The sequence below is a fragment of the Maniola jurtina genome, chromosome 14 (genome assembly GCF_905333055.1).
Source record: "Maniola jurtina chromosome 14, ilManJurt1.1, whole genome shotgun sequence".
In the NCBI taxonomy this organism is placed as follows: Eukaryota; Metazoa; Arthropoda; class Insecta; order Lepidoptera; family Nymphalidae; genus Maniola; species Maniola jurtina.
In genome coordinates, this window is record NC_060042.1 from 760,676 (window position 1) to 782,281 (window position 21,606).

The window sequence follows — 21,606 nt, forward strand, 5'->3', positions numbered from 1 at the left end:
AATTTGGTGCTCTACTGTTTTCTATCGCTACGGATTGTAAAAGAAAGGAGTAAGGTACTTACGGTAGGTACCCTACTTCTTTAGGACTCTCACACGAAGAATTCCGTAACCATCGTACAAGAAATAACACTTTTTAATCTTTTCTAATTTGACGTCTGTCCACCTACAGAGGTTCCAACTTCCAACGCTGCGCTTGCCGGTGCGAGGTCGCAACTTTGAGACCCCAACTTCTAACGGGTTTTCGAACTACGTACCCTGCCCATTGCCACTTGAGCTTCACAACTCGTTGAGCTATGTCGGTTACTCTGGTTCTCCTACGGATCTCCTCGTTTTTTATTTGATCTCGTGGCAAAACTCCAAACATAGCTCTCTCCATCGCCTGCTGAGAGATCCTCAGCTTACTTCTATGCTCCAGTTAGCGATCATGTCCCGGATCCTTAAATCATCACTGGCAACACGCACTGTTCAAAGATTTTGGCCCTCAAGCACTTATTATGATAAGAAGAATAAAATTATAATAACTAACAAATTTTGCATGTTTATGAGTTAATTGCAATGCTAACGTAATTTTATTCAGACAAAGAACATTATCTCAATAACTATCTTACTATCAGATCTTGATCTTAATAATAGAAAAACGCGCAGGCATAGTTAAGTAGTTTATTATAAAAATATTTTTTACAAGACATTATCTGCGTGGTTTTAGGTTTTAATTGTATCAATCGCCTTACAATCGTTTCATAGTGCGTAGCGTACCTACGTTAAGTAGGTAAACAAGTGTAAATTAAAAATTTATAACACCCCCGACGATCCAAAGTATTTGAGTTTTCCAAAACATCATTTTCAAATAAATAATTATGTATTTATTCAACGTCCATCTTGACAGCTTGACATTTGTCTATTGACATAATATTAAAAACCTAACGGTTATCTAACCTTCTTATCTACAAGAAAACTAGAAAAGAGCTGATAACTCTTAAACGGCTGAACCAATTTTTTTAGATTATAGCTAAGAACACTCTCGATCAAGCCACCTTTCAAACAAAAAAAAGTAAATTAAAATCGGTTCATTCGTTTAGGCGCTACGATGCCACAGACAGATACACAGATACACAGATACACAGATACACAGATACACACGTCAAACTTATAACACCCCTCTTTTTGGGTCGGGGGTTAAAAAATATAAATACATAAATAGAATAAATTAAATAAAATGTACGGAAACAACTAGGTACTTTGTCTACTTATATAAAGAAACTAAAATATTTATAAAAATGTTGGCCGGTATAGTCAGGTTGACTATATGTTGACTCCGCCGGGTGGTCTCGCTTGATCATGTCGGCAGCCTTCTCGCCGATCAGGATAGCCGGCGCGTTAGTGTTCCCACTGGTGAGCGTGGGCATGGCGCTGTTGTCGGCCACGCGCAGGCGCCGCACGCCGCGCACGCGCAGCCGGCTGTCCAGCACGGCGCCCAGCGCAGCGGTGCCAGCGTAGTGGAACATGGTGGACACCGTGTTCAATGCGTAACAGCGCCAGTACTGTCGGCTGCCAAATTGCAGACCCTTGCATCTGTCAATTTCAAAATCCACTATCTCTGCACCGACACTTCTAAAATAAGACGTTTTCATAACCTGGACGTAATCCTGCAAGTAACTCGCCAAATCTTCCAAATCTTTATCCTCAGAAAATGTCCCTAGGTTCATAATAGGTGGGTCATATGGATTTCTGCTACGCAACGTCACCCGTCCCCTCGATTTGGGATGTAGAATATTCAAATATCCTAACAGCATATTTCTACCTTTGCCCGCCTCGAGTAGATGACGACACAAGGACTCCTTTAGTCCATTGTTAAATGTGCACAACTGGTACGGTACTTCCGAGTCATTGGGAACTATGAAGTTGAAAACTTGATACTCTGCGCAAGAACGAGATTTATTAACTGTGACATAGCCTACTACAAGAGGAATGGGGAATTGATGAGGATTCAACGGTTTCGGCGGTGCGTTGGAATTCTCCATTTTGAAGGCCACTTCAACCACAGCATGATCCTGCAAGTTCATTCCGACTGGGAGATCGCTCCTCACGTTTATGTTCATCGACTCTAGATGTTGTTTTGGTCCAACACCAGACAGCATCAGAAGCTTGGGAGTATTGAGTGCTCCGGCAGATATGATAACTTCCCTTCTAGCTAAAAGTGTTAGTACTTTACCCTCAGCAGCGATCGCTTTAACTCCGATTGCGTTATTGTTTCCATCAAACAGAATTTCGGTGACAAGTGTATTTTTTAGAACATGCAGATTTGTCCTGCCTTTGTTCGCTCCTAGGTTCGTGTAGGCAGTCGTCTGCCTCAGTCCGTCCGCAATGGTGAACAGTGGTAAAGTGTAACCTATGCTGTTCTTACCGTTTACGTCGAACACAATCTCATTGCCCGCTTCCTTGAAAACATCTAAATACTTGAATGCTTCCTGTCTGTTTTCTCTGGTGATTCCTAAAAATCCACTAGTGCCATGGAAGATAGCGTCAGGGGAATTTAGTACAGCTGGGTCTTCGAGTCTTTCGCTTTTCATGAAGTAAGGGAGTACGTTCCGGTAGCTCCAAGTGTCGTCTTGCGCCGCTCGCGCCCAGGAGTCGTAGTCCCCGGGACAGCCGCGCACGTACATCAGGTAGTTCATACTGCTGCCGCCGCCCAGAACTCTGCCGCACGTCAGGTTCAACGCCTTGATGGTGTGAGACTGCGCCGTGTAATTATCGTTCACAGAGGTGAAATTCCAATCATACTTTGTGTGCGGCAGGTAAGGAAATAGAGCCGGCATCTGAAAATACAATTGCAGTTAAGGTAAAGGTTGACCTTTATAAAAATTGAGATAAGTTGCAGAACAGAACAGAAAAACTATCTGCCTTTATCTTTTGAAAAATATTTTTGTGCTTAGTTTGCAAAGTTATTTTCAACGATATCTACCCCATAAAAATATTTTTGTCTTCCATTTGCTTCTATTGCCCCTGAAATGAAATTTTTGTAACTTTTTAGTAATTTACGGGTTTGGGCCGTCGATTTACACATTATTTGAAGAATTTGTGTTTACTAATTCAGAAATTATAAGACAGACGATCGGACACGTGCAAATTCATCCAAGTAGACTCGCTTCGTTCTGTCAAAAATTGAGATTAGTTTCAGGACCTTACCATGGACTCGACGGGCGGGTCGCCTCCTGCATCTATCACCAGCACGCTGTACTCTGGACACTCGGACAGTCTGTCGGCGACCACGCTGCCGGCCGACCCTGCGCCCACCACTATGAAGTCGAACTCTGACCTTACCATGGACTCGACGGGCGGGTCGCCTCCTGCATCTATCACCAGCACGCTGTACTCTGGACACTCGGACAGTCTGTCGGCGACCACGCTGCCGGCCGACCCTGCGCCCACCACTATGAAGTCGAACTCTGACCTTACCATGGACTCGACGGGCGGGTCGCCTCCTGCATCTATCACCAGCACGCTGTACTCTGGACACTAAAGTAAAGCAGACAGTCTGGAGGCACATGTCCAAGCATTTGCGGATGACATACTTGTCATAGCAGCCGATCACAATGCAAAGGAATTGAGCAAAAAAGTCAATGATGCTCTAAAAGAAATAGCCGATTGGGGATTTCAGAATAAAATGCGATTTGCAGCACATAAAACCCAGGTGGTACTTATAACGAGGAAAATCAAATATGACATACCAATATTTAAATTGAACGATATTCCACTAGAAATACAACCCTCCCTTACTATACTAGGATTGACAATTGACCCTATCCTAAACTTCAGGAAACATCTCGACAAAATATATAGCAAAACAACTAATATTTATAAAGCCGTTGCCAGATCAGCCAAGGCAACATGGGGCCTGAATCCGGAAATAGTACGTACTATCTATGTTACTGTTATAGAGCCAACAGTTTTGTATGCAGCGAGCGCCTGGGCACCAATCGTTCACAAACAATACGCCAGATCACAACTCCTCAAATTAACCCGTCTTTTCGCCATAAAAATTTGCAAGGCGCACAGAACAATTTCTGCGAATGCAAGTTTTTGCTTGAGTGGAATATTACCTTTAAACATGCGAGTGGAAGAATCAGCTATGCTTTATGAAATCGAAAGGGGCATAATGCCACAAACATTTCCGGATTGTCGCATTGAAAATAAAGTGAGCCCATTTCTTTTGCCACATCCAGCTGACAGATTTCCTATTCCATACGACATAATAAATACAACAGAAGAACTTGATACCATTTCGAATGAGGGTCCAAAAATCTTTACAGACGGAAGCAAAATTGAAGGAAAAGTTGGGGCAGCAGTATCTTGGTGGGAAAACGGATGTGAAGTTAAATATTTTACAATGAAACTTGGAAACCACTGTTCAGTATTTCAGGCAGAGCTGACAGCAATTCTTCGTGCTCTAAGGGTACTGTTGATTAAGAAAACACCACCCAAAATCGCAAATATATTAAGTGATTCGAGGTCAGCCTTACAATGCATCGAAGATCCAGATAATCTGCATCCCATAGTTTTTGAAATACGGAAAACTTTAGAGGACCTGAAAGAAGCCGGCGGGCTGGTCAATATGTTCTGGGTTAAGGCACATGCAGGTATACCAGGTAATGAACGGGCCGATGAAATAGCTAAAAAAGCAGCCCTCACTAAAAAATCTGCCCCTGTGTATGATGCACTCCCGGTCTCCTCAGCAAAGTGGATCCTGCGACAGGAGACATTGAACAAATGGCAGAGCAAATACACCACTGAACCTCAAGGCGCTGTTACGAAACGGTTCTTCCCGGATATTCGTCAAAGCTACCCAATAGTAAAGAAGTTAAAAATGAATAATCAGCTGGCACAGCTATTAACCGGACATGGTGGCTTCGGCGAATATCTCCATAAATATAAGTTAAAAGACAATCCTTTTTGTAATTGCGACGGCGTTAGCCCGGAATCGGTAGTACACGTAATATGCAAATGTCCAAAGTTTGCTTATGACAGAGCCAAAGTGGAACTGATGATGGGTTACGACGTATTAGAAGAAAATTTTCGTAACATAATTGCTAATAGTAAATGTAGAGAGATATTTTTGAAGTTTGCGCTAAAAATTATTCGGTCTGTTAATAAAAATAATAAAAGCACTTCCATATAAAACTAATCATGTTACTGTAATCTAAGATCTGTAGTACAATAATGGTTAGAAAGAAAGTAATAATTTGATATTCTATAAACAGCATATATGATTATATAAACAGTAAATTATATTTTGTAATAAGTTAAGTAATAATAATATAGTTAACTTCTATTAAGTAATTAAATGATGTGAAATGCAACGATAGAGGATAAAGAGCTGGCAACTTAACAAAAAAAAAAAAAAAAACAGGTTTAAGCTTAGATTAAGTATATTACAATATTAATATTATAAGTGATAGTTTTTAAGGTTGTTGCACTGTAAATAGCAACAGATAAAATAGTTATATATTAAAAAAAAAAAACTCTGGACACTCGGACAGTCTGTCGGCGACCACGCTGCCGGCCGACCCTGCGCCCACCACTATGAAGTCGAACTCTGACCTTACCATGGACTCGACGGGCGGGTCGCCTCCTGCATCTATCACCAGCACGCTGTACTCTGGACACTCGGACAGTCTGTCGGCGACCACGCTGCCGGCCGACCCTGCGCCCACCACTATGAAGTCGAACTCTGACCTTACCATGGACTCGACGGGCGGGTCGCCTCCTGCATCTATCACCAGCACGCTGTACTCTGGACACTCGGACAGTCTGTCGGCGACCACGCTGCCGGCCGACCCTGCGCCCACCACTATGAAGTCGAACTCTGACCTTACCATGGACTCGACGGGCGGGTCGCCTCCTGCATCTATCACCAGCACGCTGTACTCTGGACACTCGGACAGTCTGTCGGCGACCACGCTGCCGGCCGACCCTGCGCCCACCACTATGAAGTCGAACTCTGACCTTACCATGGACTCGACGGGCGGGTCGCCTCCTGCATCTATCACCAGCACGCTGTACTCTGGACACTCGGACAGTCTGTCGGCGACCACGCTGCCGGCCGACCCTGCGCCCACCACTATGAAGTCGAACTCTGACCTTACCATGGACTCGACGGGCGGGTCGCCTCCTGCATCTATCACCAGCACGCTGTACTCTGGACACTCGGACAGTCTGTCGGCGACCACGCTGCCGGCCGACCCTGCGCCCACCACTATGAAGTCGAACTCTGACCTTACCATGGACTCGACGGGCGGGTCGCCTCCTGCATCTATCACCAGCACGCTGTACTCTGGACACTCGGACAGTCTGTCGGCGACCACGCTGCCGGCCGACCCTGCGCCCACCACTATGAAGTCGAACTCTGACCTTACCATGGACTCGACGGGCGGGTCGCCTCCTGCATCTATCACCAGCACGCTGTACTCTGGACACTCGGACAGTCTGTCGGCGACCACGCTGCCGGCCGACCCTGCGCCCACCACTATGAAGTCGAACTCTGACCTTACCATGGACTCGACGGGCGGGTCGCCTCCTGCATCTATCACCAGCACGCTGTACTCTGGACACTCGGACAGTCTGTCGGCGACCACGCTGCCGGCCGACCCTGCGCCCACCACTATGAAGTCGAACTCTGACCTTACCATGGAGTCGACGGGCGGGTCGCCTCCTGCATCTATAACCAGCACGCTGTACTCTGGACACTCGGACAGTCTGTCGGCGACCACGCTGCTGGCCGACCCTGCGCCCACCACTATGAAGTCGAACTCTGACCTTACCATGGACTCGACGGGCGGGTCGCCTCCTGCATCTATCACCAGCACGCTGTACTCTGGACACTCGGACAGTCTGTCGGCGACCACGCTGCCGGCCGACCCTGCGCCCACCACTATGAAGTCGAACTCTGACCTTACCATGGACTCAACGGGCGGGTCGCCTCCTGCATCTATCACCAGCACGCTGTACTCTGGACACTCGGACAGTCTGTCGGCGACCACGCTGCCGGCCGACCCTGCGCCCACCACTATGAAGTCGAACTCTGACCTTACCATGGACTCGACGGGCGGGTCGCCTCCTGCATCTATCACCAGCACGCTGTACTCTGGACACTCGGACAGTCTGTCGGCGACCACGCTGCCGGCCGACCCTGCGCCCACCACTATGAAGTCGAACTCTGACCTTACCATGGACTCGACGGGCGGGTCGCCTCCTGCATCTATCACCAGCACGCTGTACTCTGGACACTCGGACAGTCTGTCGGCGACCACGCTGCTGGCCGACCCTGCGCCCACCACTATGAAGTCGAACTCTGACCTTACCATGGACTCGACGGGCGGGTCGCCTCCTGCATCTATCACCAGCACGCTGTACTCTGGACACTCGGACAGTCTGTCGGCGACCACGCTGCCGGCCGACCCTGCGCCCACCACTATGAAGTCGAACTCTGACCTTACCATGGACTCGACGGGCGGGTCGCCTCCTGCATCTATCACCAGCACGCTGTACTCTGGACACTCGGACAGTCTGTCGGCGACCACGCTGCTGGCCGACCCTGCGCCCACCACTATGAAGTCGAACTCTGACCTTACCATGGACTCGACGGGCGGGTCGCCTCCTGCATCTATCACCAGCACGCTGTACTCTGGACACTCGGACAGTCTGTCGGCGACCACGCTGCCGGCCGACCCTGCGCCCACCACTATGAAGTCGAACTCTGACCTTACCATGGACTCGACGGGCGGGTCGCCTCCTGCATCTATCACCAGCACGCTGTACTCTGGACACTCGGACAGTCTGTCGGCGATCACGCTGCCGGCCGACCCTGCGCCCACCACTATGAAGTCGAACTCTGACCTTACCATGGACTCGACGGGCGGGTCGCCTCCTGCATCTATCACCAGCACGCTGTACTCTGGACACTCGGACAGTCTGTCGGCGACCACGCTGCCGGCCGACCCTGCGCCCACCACTATGAAGTCGAACTCTGACCTTACCATGGACTCGACGGGCGGGTCGCCTCCTGCATCTATCACCAGCACGCTGTACTCTGGACACTCGGACAGTCTGTCGGCGACCACGCTGCCGGCCGACCCTGCGCCCACCACTATGAAGTCGAACTCTTCAAAATCTGTTGACAGAAATAATATTCATCACGGAGCACGCGTCTCTTCAGCAGCCCACAATGAGAAGGGCTAGTACTGTTTGATAGTAATTGTATTCTATTTGACTTTAAATGTGTAAAATATTGCATGGCGTAAGGCTAAATTTGGCTGTACTTATTATAAGCTTAGATTAAGACCAATGTATATAACCCAAATTTGCAATAAATTGATTGCTTGATTGATTATTCCTATTTTCAATCAAATAGTAATTTTGTTAAATTAAAGTACGATTCAAGTTTAAGAAAAATCCGATTTACATTTCACAGATTTTGCACACTAATAATTATTTAGTAGAAAGTTAAGGACTCTAATCATAAATTTCCATCTTATTGTACCAACTTTCTTGCAAATAAATTATCTTATCTTATCTACATTAATTTATACAATAAACCTTGCTTGTATGATTAAAAAGTCGCGCGTGATGTTATCACGAATCACGAAAGTGCAAGGTTATTTCTGTCTAGATGTTTTACGTATTATAAGAGAAACTTGAATATTATGATTATTCGGTAAGCGAGGCAGTAGCTAGTGTATTGGGTATATCGATGCGTAGAACATTGAGTTCACTTAACCTTATTCACAGTTCTGCTTCGTACCTCTGACAACAGCTTGTTTCGGGAACAAGTAAGCTGTCAGCATGAGAGTGGCCACGACGCTGAAAGCCTGCTGCAAGCGGAGTATGGCTTGCACGGCCATCGTGGCACTCCTTCAAGAAAAACGACTGGAAAAAGAACAATTAATGTCAGATCCTCCTTTTTTACTGAACATGGCAGAGATATTGAACCCAGGTCCCAGCCGTATGAGGGCCCCGAAACACTAGTTCGGATTGCTCCCTCCACCTCACCCTTTCCGCAACATGCAGTCCGCCCAGGAATTGCATGTGGCGGAAAGGGTGAAGTGCAATCCGCTCGGGTCTAAGGGGCCTCCTAATAAAAATTAGACTATGGAGGTATAGCCTATGCCCATCCCCGAGATGCAAGTTATCTCTGTACTTACCCGTCAAAATCGTTTAAGCGGGCCATGAAAAGCTAGCAGACAGACAAACAGACCAATTTGCATTTTGGAATTGTAATATTAATAAAACTAATTAAAAAATTATGTTATTATCATGCTCCTCTGTTACTGCAATTGTTCATGGGCGCGGTGGTAATCACTTAACATCAGGTGACCCGCATGCTCGTTTGGTCGCTATTTTTATATAAAAAATAATGATCAACCCACCGGGCCGGCCCACTACTGAACACGGATCTCCTCTCAGAATGAGAAGGGTTTAAGCACATAAATGGGCTTAGATAGTCCGCCACTAGCCCAATTTTTTACTTTCAATACTTCACAAAAATACAACTTGTTAATTAACTTACTTGCTGAAAACGTGAAGACTGGATCTTATACATATATGTAAATCAAAATTTAAAAACTTTGAACTATAATATACTTTGCTTTATCAGGATTGTTGCTAAAAAATTAAAGTACTTTGCCGCACACAAGAACCCAAAGCGGAGCGTACAATCGGACTGATAAATTATAGATACATAAAAAAACACGATATCCTCAAACTAACAAAAAAAAAACTACAAATTAACTTTAGTGCCGATTTAGTTGCGTTAAACAGAACATACTTAATTATTTTAAGGGTTCCGTAGCTCAAAAGAAAAAAAGGAACCCTTATGCCATAAGGCTAATGTATATCCTATAAGGCTAATAGGATGACTTTGTTGTCTGTCTGTCTGTCAGTCTGTCCGTTTGTCCGTTTGTCCGTTTGTCCGTCTGTCCGTCTGTCGTGTCTGTCAAGAAAACCTGTAAGGACCTAGAATCACGAAATTTGGCAAGTAGGTAGGTCTTATAGCACAAGTAAAGGAATTAATCCAAACACCGTAAATATGTAGTTATATCATGCAAAAAAAATGCAAAAGCTTTAATTAATTCCATTCCAAAAAAAATGTGTTCACGAAAAATTTAATTCAATAAATTACATATAGACCGTTATTAACTTGCAGAATTCTAGATAAAGGTGTTGGGTATATCTTGTAAGATGATACAGAACCCTTCGTGTGCGAGTACGACTTGCACTTGACTGGTTTTTTTACTTGTTAGTCCTTTCAACTTGCGATCGCGGGCGGAAATATTTTTTTAACCGACTGCACCAGATGGAGGGTAAAGGTTTTTGGGTGTAGATATAATGTATGTATCTAGTACTACTATGTATGTATGTATTTATGAAAAACTAGATCATGTCTGCGTCATCGTCCGCGTGGATTCTGAGTTTTTTTTTAATGAAAAGATATTGAAAAGTTCCCAAAGGATCTTTAAAGTAAACAAGGTCACGAAAAAAAGAAAGTTGTCCATTTACAATAAATAGACTAGTTTGATCGCTATCATGCAAGTAATTTAGCAAGTTTAGTATTATGCCATTTTGGCAGCTAATATTATCTACCTATTATTCGGATGCTCATGATAATTACTGTTTCGCTAAAAACAACCGATATTATGTTTATTCAAACCTACATTTACCTACAAACCTTATTTTTTTAATTTGTTTATTCGTAATCATCAGCGTACAAAATTATTTTCACAAACAAAAGATACCTTAAAATTATAAAAAATATATAGGTATAATAACAGAATAGACTTGAAAAATAAAAGGAACGGCAGCCACTAAGGCAGAAAGGGCCAAGAGGCGCAAATATGAAAATATAGAAAATAATTTCATATTTGTGCCTTTTGGAGTGGAGACCATGGGTTCGTGGGGCGAGGATGCCAGATCCTTTTTTAAGAACCTGTCATCCCGTCTTGTGGAGTCCACGGGTGACCGGAAATCTGGCAGTTACCTTGGTCAGCATATTAGTCTGGCCATTCAACGAGGTAACGCAGCCAGCGTTCTGGGCACCCTGCCTCGTTACAGTGATTTGGATGATATTTTTGTTTTATAATTTTTATATTTAAGTATTTTTAACATTTGTGAAAATCTGTATTATTACTTTCTGAATTAAACAGAATAGACTTAGAAAATATTATATAATACTTAAAAAATAAAAGATTACAACAGCGTGCATGTACCTACGTGTCTATGGTCTTGATATTAGGTATTCACCACCATCATCATGATCCCATCACCCATCACCGGCTCACTGAGCAAGAGTCTCTTCTCAAAATAAGAAGGGTTTGACATAGCCTTCCACGCTGGCCAAGTGCGGATTGGCAGACTCCACACACCCGTAAGAATATGGCGAACTCTCAGGTGTGCAGGTTTCCTCACGATGTTGGCATTCACCGTTAAAACAAGTGATATTATTTACTTAAAACGCACACAACTTCGAAAAGTTAGAGGTGCGTACTCGGGATCGAACCCCTGATCTCCAATTAGGAGGCGCACATCTTAACCACTAAGTTATCATGCACACAGCTATTTTAATGTTCATACTATCCTGAGTTTTATAAAGTCCCTATGAAAAAGGACCCCGGATGGGTTCGAAACTAGTCGGGCTAATATCAACTAAATACGTGAGTATAGCTGGTATATCCTAAACTTAAATGCACAGACCTAAAAATCCTGTAAGAACTCTTTGATTTTTCCGGGATAAAAAGTAGTCTATGTGTTAATCCGGGGTATAATCTATCTCCATTCTAAATTTCCGCCAAATGTGTTCAGAAGTTTTGCGTGAAAGAGTAACAAACATACACACAAACACACAAACTTCCGCCTTTATTATAATATTAGTGTGATTATAATGAGACTATTCACCGTGAATTGTGACCTCGATAGCCTTGACTTATAAACAACACTGTCATAATATGACTACTAAAGTGTGGCAAAAATATAAGTCTTCCTGTCCATTCCCTGTCATATTTAAATATTAATTTTTATTTAACAGGGCTCTCTCCGTCAATTACTCCATACAATCGTAGTTCCAATTTCATTTGAATATTAAGCATGGTTGCTTAATATTCAAATGAAATTGGATTGCTTATTTATGAAAGCTGTGCCACATAATATATTACCAGTTATACCTGCGGTGGTTACGGACCTCGAAAGAAGAGAAAGGAAGTTCATTAAATTTTAAAGAAAAGTTTAATTTACCCCATACAGCGAAGCCCGTCGCTTACTCCATACAATAGTAGTCCCAATTTCATTTGAATATTAAGCAACCTAAATCCATGAAAATTTTGCAGACATATTCTAAAAACTTATATCTGTGCCTGTGGTGTTTTAGATTTTTCTAAAAATATGTAGTTTTAAAATTATAGGGGCTCCAAGATTTGTATGTGAATTTTTAAGACCGCGTAACTTTGAAACGGAATATTTTAACGGAAATCTGGAAAACCAAAACCATAGATATTCCGTTACCGTATACCGTTCCCGGAACGTTTCTACAAAATTCCATTAAGTATGATTGGTTAGTATTCCAATGAGAGACGAACTACGTTTGTATGGAGTGATGGACAGACCCCTCTTAAGTTTAATTATTCAACTAATTTAAATTCTAATCTTAATAGTTTTTCGAGTAAATTGCTTAAATTTAGAATAGGATAGGTGTAATAGGATTTTTAACGGTTTTTTGAACTATGTGCCCTGCCCATTGCCACTTGAGCTTCGCAACCCGTTTAGCTATGTCGGTTACTCTGGTTCTCCTACAGATCTCCTCGTTTCTGATTTAATCTGGTAAAAAAACTCCGAACATAAGTAGCTCTCTCCATCACCCGCTGAGGGACCCTGAGCTTTCTTATGAGGTCCAGTTAGCGATCATGTCCCGGATCCATCTTATCATCACTGGCAACACGCACTGTTCAAAGACTTTGGTCTTCAAGCACTTATTAACCTTATTATGATAAGAAGAACAAAATTATAATATCTAACAAATATTTTTTGCATGTTTATTAATTACAATGCTAATGTAATTTTATTCAAACAAAGAACTTTATCTCAATAAGTATCTTAATATCAGACCTTAATAATATAAAATGCGCAGGCATAGTTAAGTAGTTTACTTATTTAAAAAAATATACAAGAATTTATCTGCACGGATTTAGATTTTAGGTTTTTAAAGTATCAGTAGTCTTAGAATCGTTTCATAGTGGGTAGCTTACATTAAGTAGGTAATAAGAATATAAATAAATAAAATAAATTAAGTAAAATGCACAGAAACTAATTAGAATTAGAGTAATTAGAGTAGAATTTTATCTATTTCTTCTTCTTCTAGAGTCATCTCAAATCGAAGGTTACCGAAGCGGAATTTACATTCATTTACATGACTTTCATGCATATTGAGATTAATGTCACAAAAATAATTGCAATTATTTATGTATGCACGAAATTAGACCTTTACACGCGAAATTGCTTTTGAAATCAATATCATGAAACTGATTTCATGCCACTAAATTCGTAATATAGGCTAATATGATTTTGTTTACCGCTACGATAAAGAGTGACCTTGTACCTACTCATGATAAACCACTGCTGAAGGTTCTTAAGCCAGGATGTTCGTCTACACTCTACAGGCTACAGCCCGGTCTTCGTTTGCCTTTTATATTCTCTTGTATTCTAAGCTCCATCTTCTTATCTACTTATATAAACAAACTAATATAATGTAGACCGGTATAGTCAGGTTGACTACACATTGACATTTGACACCACCGTGTGGTCTCGCTTGATCATGTCGGCAGCCTTCTCACCGATCAGGATAGCTGGCGCGTTGGTGTTCCCACTGGTGAGCGTGGGCATGGCGCTGTTGTCGGCCACGCGCAGGCGCCGCACGCCGCGCACGCGCAACCGGCTGTCCAGCACGGCGCCCAGCGCAGCGGTGCCAGCGTAGTGGAACATGGTGAACACCGTGTTCAATGCGTAACAGCGCCAGTACTGTCGGCTGCCAAATTGCAGACCCTTGCATCTGTCAATTTCAAAATCCACTATCTCTGCACCGACACTTCTAAAATAAGACGTTTTCATAACCTGGACGTAATCCTGCAAGTAACTCACCAAATCTTCCAAATCTTTATCCTCAGAAAATGTCCCTAGGTTCATAATAGGTGGTTCATATGGATTTCTGCTACGCAACGTCACCCGTCCCCTCGATTTGGGATGTAGGATATTCAAATATCCTAAGAGCATATTTCTACCTTTGCCCGCCTCGAGTAGACGACGACACAAGGACTCCTTTAGTCCAATGTTAAATGTGCACAACTGGTACGGTACTTCCAAGTCATTGGAACTATGAAGTTGAAAACTTGATACTCTGCGCAAGAACGAGATTTATTAACTGTGGCATAGCCTACTACAAGAGGAATGGGGAATTGATGAGGATTCAACGGGTTTGGCGGTGCGTTGGATTTCTCCATTTTGAAGGCCACCACAATCATAGCATGATCCTGCAAGTTCATGCCGACTGGGAGATCGCTCCTCACGTTTATGTTCATCGACTCTAGATGTTGTTTTGGTCCAACACCAGAGAGCATCAGAAGCTTGGGAGTATTGAGTGCTCCGGCAGATATGATAACTTCCCTTCTAGCTAAAAGTGTTAGTACTCTACCCTCAGCAGCGATCGCTTTAACTCCGATTGCGTTATTGTTTCCATCAAACAGAATTTCGGTGACAAGTGTATTTTTAAGAACATTCAGATTTGTCCTGCCTTTGTTCGCTCCTAGGTTCGTGTAGGCAGTCGTCTGCCTCAGTCCGTCCGCAATGGTGACCAGTGGTAAAGTGTAACCTATGCTGTTCTTACCGTTTACGTCGAACACAATCTCATTGCCCGCTTCCTTGAAAACATCTAAATACTTGAATGTTTCCTGTCTGTTTTCTCTGGTGATTCCTAAAAATCCACTAGTGCCATGAAAGATAGCGTCAGGGGAATTTAGTACAGCTGGGTCTTCGAGTCTTTCGCTTTTCATGAAGTAAGGGAGTACGTTCCGGTAGGTCCAAGTATCGTCTTGCGCCGCTCGCGCCCAGGAGTCGTAGTCCCCGGGACAGCCGCGCACGTACATCAGGTAGTTCATACTGCTGCCGCCGCCCAGGACTCTGCCGCACGTCAGGTTCAACGCCTTGATGGTGTGAGACTGCGCCGTGTAATTATCGTTCACAGAGGTGAAATTCCAATCATACTTTGTGTGCGGCAGGTAGGGAAATAGAGCCGGCATCTGAAAACACAATCGCAGTTAAGGTAAAGGTTGACCTTTATAAAAATTGAGATAAGTTGCAGAACATAACAGAAAAACTATCTGCCTTTATCTTTTGAAAAATATTTTTGTGCTTAGTTTGCAAAGTTATTTTCAACGATATCTACTCCATAAAAATATTTTTGTCTTCCATTTGCCCCTGAAATACAATTTTTGCAACTTTTTAGTAATTTACGGGTTTGGGCCGTCGATTTACACATTATTTGAAGAAGTTGTGTTTACTAATTCAGAAATTATAAGACAGACGATCGGACACGTGCAAATTCATCCAAGTAGACTCGCTTCGTTCTGTCAAAAATTGAGATTAGTTTCAGGAGCTTACCATGGATTCGACGGGCGGGTCGCCTCCTGCATCTATCACCAGCACGCTGTACTCTGGACACTCGGACAGTCTGTCGGCGACCACGCTGCCGGCCGACCCTGCGCCCACCACTATGAAGTCGAACTCTGACCTTACCATGGACTCGACGGGCGGGTCGCCTCCTGCATCTATCACCAGCACGCTGTACTCTGGACACTCGGACAGTCTGTCGGCGACCACGCTGCCGGCTGACCCTGCGCCCACCACTATGAAGTCGAACTCTGACCTTACCATGGACTCGACGGGCGGGTCGCCTCCTGCATCTATCACCAGCACGCTGTACTCTGAACACTCGGACAGTCTGTCGGCGACCACGCTGCCGGCCGACCCTGCGCCCACCACTATGAAGTCGAACTCTGACCTTACCATGGACTCGACGGGCGGGTCGCCTCCTGCATCTATCACCAGCACGCTGTACTCTGGACACTCGGACAGTCTGTCGGCGACCACGCTGCCGGCCGACCCTGCGCCCACCACTATGAAGTCGAACTCTGACCTTACCATGGACTCGACGGGCGGGTCGCCTCCTGCATCTATCACCAGCACGCTGTACTCTGGACACTCGGACAGTCTGTCGGCGACCACGCTGCCGGCCGACCCTGCGCCCACCACTATGAAGTCGAACTCTGACCTTACCATGGACTCGACGGGCGGGTCGCCTCCTGCATCTATCACCAGCACGCTGTACTCTGGACACTCGGACAGTCTGTCGGCGACCACGCTGCCGGCCGACCCTGCGCCCACCACTATGAAGTCGAACTCTTCAAAATCTGTTGACAGAAATAATATTCATCACGGAGCACGCGTCTCTTCAGCAGCCCAGAATGAGAAGGGCTAGGGCTAGTCTACCACGCTGTCCACATGTCAACACCTTTGAGAACATTCTCATTGAGACGTCTCTCAGACATGCAGGTTTTCTCACAATGTTTTCCCTCACCATTAAAGCAAGGTGATATTTAATTACTTACTTAAAAACGCAGATAATTCTGTAAAGTGGGAGGTCCCGGGATCGACCTTGGAAGTGTATTGGGTATATCGATGCGTAGAACATTGAGTTCACTTAACCTTATTCACAGTTCTGCTTCGTACCTCTGACAACAGCTTGTTTCGGGAACAAGTAAGCTGTCAGCATGAGAGTGGCCACGACGCTGAAAGCCTGCTGCAAGCGGAGTATGGCTTGCACGGCCATCGTGGCACTCCCTCAAGAAAAACGACTGGAAAAAGAACAATTAATGTCAGATCCTCCTTTTATACTGAACATGGCAGAGATAATGAACCCAGGTCCCAGCCGTATGAGGGCCCCGAAAGATTAGCTCGGATTGCTCCCTCCACCTCACCCTTTCCGCCACATGCAATCCGCCCAGGAATTGCATGTGGCGGAAAGGGTGAAGTGCAATCCGCTAGGGTCTAAGAGGCCTTCTAATAAAAAATAGACTAGAGGTATATCAATATATGGGATGCAAGCTATCTCTGTACCAAAAAGGTGATGCCCGAACTTGATCTACGTGAAATTAAGTTTTCATAAATCCCGTGGGAACTCTTTGAATTTTCCGGCACAAAAAGTAACCTTTGCTCATCCCCGGGATACAAGTTATCTATGTACTTACCCGTCAAAATCAGTTAAGCGGATGGGCCGTGAAAAGCTTCCAGACAGACAGACAGACACACTTTCGCATTTGTGAATTGTAATATTAATAAAACTATTCAAAGAATATAAGTCCTCAGTAAAAATAAGTACCTATGTATAAAATGTTCATGGGCGGTGTTAATCATTTGCTCTGCTCGCTATTTTTATTATTACCCGACTGCGGTAGAGCCAAAAGGAAGGGTTATGATTTTAGCAGTCTATGTATGTACGTGTGTATGTATGTGTGTGTATGTTTGTATCCAGATTCTGTGTGTTCCACCGTACCGTAGCGCCTAAACTACTGGGCCGATTTGATGAATGAGGTGTCAATCGATTCGTCGTAAAGGTCCGGGTGACATAGGCTACATTTTATACGAAAAAAGTGACCGGAACGAAAACGGATGTTACATGAAAAAAAAGTGGGAGTCTCCAAATATTTTTTTTGCTATTAATATATCGAGTGGGATGTCAAATGAAAGAGGAGAAAATTCTGAGCTCATGAATATAAATGTACAACAACATTAAACTATACCAAGCGACAGAAAAACAATTTTACTCTAATATTTGAGCGTTTATTAAGACGATCGCAGTCGGGTTTTAGTTTTCAACTTTATTAAAAAAATCATAACCCATCGCGCCGACCGGCGACCCCACTACGTACTGAACAAGGATCTCCTCTCAGAATAAGAATGCTTTAGGCACATAAATGGGCAGAGATAGTCCGCCCCTGGTCCATATTTTTAACCGAATTCGAAAAAAGGGCCGCCTCGAAGAAAAGGCCTGGACCGATTTGGATAATTTTTATTGTTTGAAAGGGTATACTTTGCAGTTGGTCCCATTTAAATTTGGCGAAGATCTGATGAATATCTTCGGAGATGGAGAACAGAACTCCTCAAGGATAACAGTAAATTGCTCGCGATCAGTGTAATAGCTTAGTAAACATTAGGATTTTAACTGGGCATAGCATAAGTACAGTGGGGTCACTAAAAAATGTGAAATAAAAAAATTTCAAAAGAAAAATAAAACCGACTTCAAGAATCACAAACACTGATTTTTGAAGTCAGTTTTATTTTTCTTTTGTTTTTTTTTTAATTTCAATACCGCACAAATATATAAGTATCTAAGTACAACTTGCTAATAAACTTACTTGTTGAAAATGTGAAGACCAGATCGTACATATATATATACGAGAAATATTACATAAGACAATATCAAAATTTAAAAACTTTAACATATACTTTCTTTATCGGGATTGTTGCTAAAAAAATAAAGTTCTTTGCAACACATGAACCGAAAGCGGAGCGTGCAACCGGACTGATAAAGGTCGGTGCGCGAATCTGACTCGCACTTAGCTGGTCTTTTTTTATCACACTAATATTATAAAGGCGAAAGTTTGTATGTGTGTGTGTGTGTGTGTGTGTATGTGTGTGTGTGTGTGTATGTTTGTTACTTCTTCACGCAAAAACCACTGGTTGGATTTGGCTGAAAATCAGAATGGAGATAGATAATATCCTGGATTAGCACATAGGCTACTTTTTATCCCAGAAAATCAAAGAGTTCCCACGGGATTTTTAAAAAACCTATATCCACGCGGACGAAGTTACGGGCATCAGCTAGTACAAAAATACGATTTCCTCAAAGTAACAAAAAAAACTACATAATAACTTTTACTACTTTACTTTTTTACTTTTACTTTTTTATTTTTACTTTTTAGACGATGCCTGCATCATCATCCGCGTCGATTTTGGGGTTTTTAATCTGGGAACTCTTTGATTTTCCGGGAAAAAAAGTAGTAATAAGTAGCCTATGTTAATGTGTGGCTAGCAGACCGAAAGACGGACACGTTTTCGCATTTCATCATCATCATCATCATCAGCCTGTTGACGTCCACTGTTGGACATAGGCCTTCCCTATAGAGCGCCACCACACCCGGTCCTCAGCCTTCCTCATCCAGCCACTTCCCGCCAGCCGCTTTATATCGTCGGTCCATCGTGCTGGAGGGCGTCCCACATTACGTTTGCTTAAACGCGGTGTCCACTCAAGGAATTTCCGGCTCCAACGGCCATCGCCTCTACGACAAGCATGGCCTGCCCACTGCCACTTCAGCTTGCTAATAGTTTGGGCTATGTCAGTGACCTTGGTTCTCCTGCGGATCTCCTCATTTCGCATTTATAATATTAAAAATATGGATTGTTGCAAGGATATTGAGAAGTCCCGAAAGGATCTTTAATAAACTTAGCCGAGCGAACGAGGTCACGAAAAAAAGCTAGTCGCGCATAAATAGACTAGTTTGATCGCTATCATGCAGGCTAAACAAGTTTACTATTATGCATTAGGAAATTAGCATATAGCTATTATTATCTACCTGTTATTCGGATATAATTAGATCTTTGCTAAAAGCAACCGATATTATGTTTTCTCAAACCTACACTTTTTTTTTAATTTGTTTATTCGTAATCAATAGCGTACAGTAGCGTACTAAATAATTTTGACAATCTTAATCTATGTTTTACATGAAGCCACAAAAGATTACTTAAAATATAAATTACTAGCTGATGCCCGCGACTTCGTTCGCGTGGATGTAGTTTTTAAAAATCCCGTGGGAACTCTTTGATTTTCCGGGATAAAAAGTAGCCTATGTGCTAATCCAGGCTATAATCTATCTCCATTCTAAATTTCAGCCCAATCCGTCCAGTAGTTTTTGCGTGAAGGAGTAACAAACATACACACACACACACACATACACACACACACACACACACACATACAAACTTTCGCCTTTATAATATTAGTGTGATAAAAAAAGACCAGCTAAGTGCGAGTCAGATTCGCGCACCGAGGGTTCCGTACTCGGGGCAGGCGAGGCTGACGGACGGACGGACGGACAGACGGACAGACAGACAGACAGCAAAGTGATCCTATAAGAGTTCCATTTTTCCTTTTGATGTACGGAACCCTTAAAATATTAACAGAATAGACTAAGAAAATAATATATTTACCAAAATAAAAGATTACAACAGTTTACATTTTTATTTTATTTATTACAAGAACCACTCACAGAATTACACAATCAAATTATAAAAGTTATTTCTTAAATTTCACAGCTCTCGTGTAACTCAATTTACGGGCAATTACAGCGTGCACCGATAACAATAGTCATACATACAATAAACCTAAAGAATATAAAAAATACCTAAGCTTATAGATCTTAAAGTAATTACAATAAAATGAATACCTACTTAAGTTAAATAATCTAAAAAAAAAATTAAATTAACATATTTACAACCGAGGAATCAAGTGATTTGAGCAACTTGAGTTTAAAAGCCAACTTATCACAAAACAGATCCATGGTCTTGTCCTTGACTAAAAATTCCTTGTATGTACTACTAAACCTTGGTATTAGCGAATATCGACCTAGATTAGTTCTACTGCTTCGGTGAGTGAACAGAGGAATAGGATACCGCGGTATACGGGAGAGAACTTTGAAAGATATTTGCCTCAACAGTTCCGAGTTATCCATGGTTTCGTTTGCAAGTTTGTGGAAAAATACCATGTCATGAACTTTGCGTCTGTCCGAAAATGAATTTAATTTGGAAAGCTTAAGTCGAGAGATATAAGATAATCTTTTGTCTTGTCCGATAGAATAAAACTTGGTGAATCGTCTCTGTATGCTTTCTAGACGATCCTTATATGTACTTGGTGGCTAGGGTTCCATATCACCGAGCCATATTCTAGTTTGCTTCTGACAAGTGTAGCGAAAAGTATTTTTTTAGTTTTAAGACTTTTATATGGCTTAGCATTCCTAAACAAAAAGCCTAACATTTTACGAGCCGATCTACAAATGTTTTCGATATGTACATTGAACCGTAATTTGGCGTCAATGGTAATCCCCCAGTTCGCGAACGGCTTCAAGTTTTTGAAGTGAGCAAATGTTAATCATATATTTGCCTTCAATTAAAGTACGACGACGCGTAAAGCTAGTGTAGGAAACATTTGGCTGGATTTAAATCCATGCCATTTAATTTGCACCAACCGGCAACTCTACCTATGTCACCTTGTAAGGCCAAAGCGTCGTCATCTGTCAGTATTTCTTTAGCAAGTTTTAAATCATCCACGAAAATTAAACACTTGGAATTAAAAATACAGTTAGTGATGTCGTTTATAAAGATGTTGAATAACAGTGGTCCCAGGATGGATCCCTGGGGAACACCCGACGTCACTCTGTATATTGGGAAGAATGACCTTTAACA

The 21,606-nt window shown here is 43.0% G+C and overlaps 1 pseudogene; it reads right to left on the reverse strand.

Annotated features, from left to right (window-relative positions):
- Window positions 1–1,184: 1,184 nt before the first annotated feature.
- On the reverse strand, window positions 1,185–16,918 carry LOC123872059 (annotated as a pseudogene).
- Window positions 16,919–21,606: the final 4,688 nt, after the last annotated feature.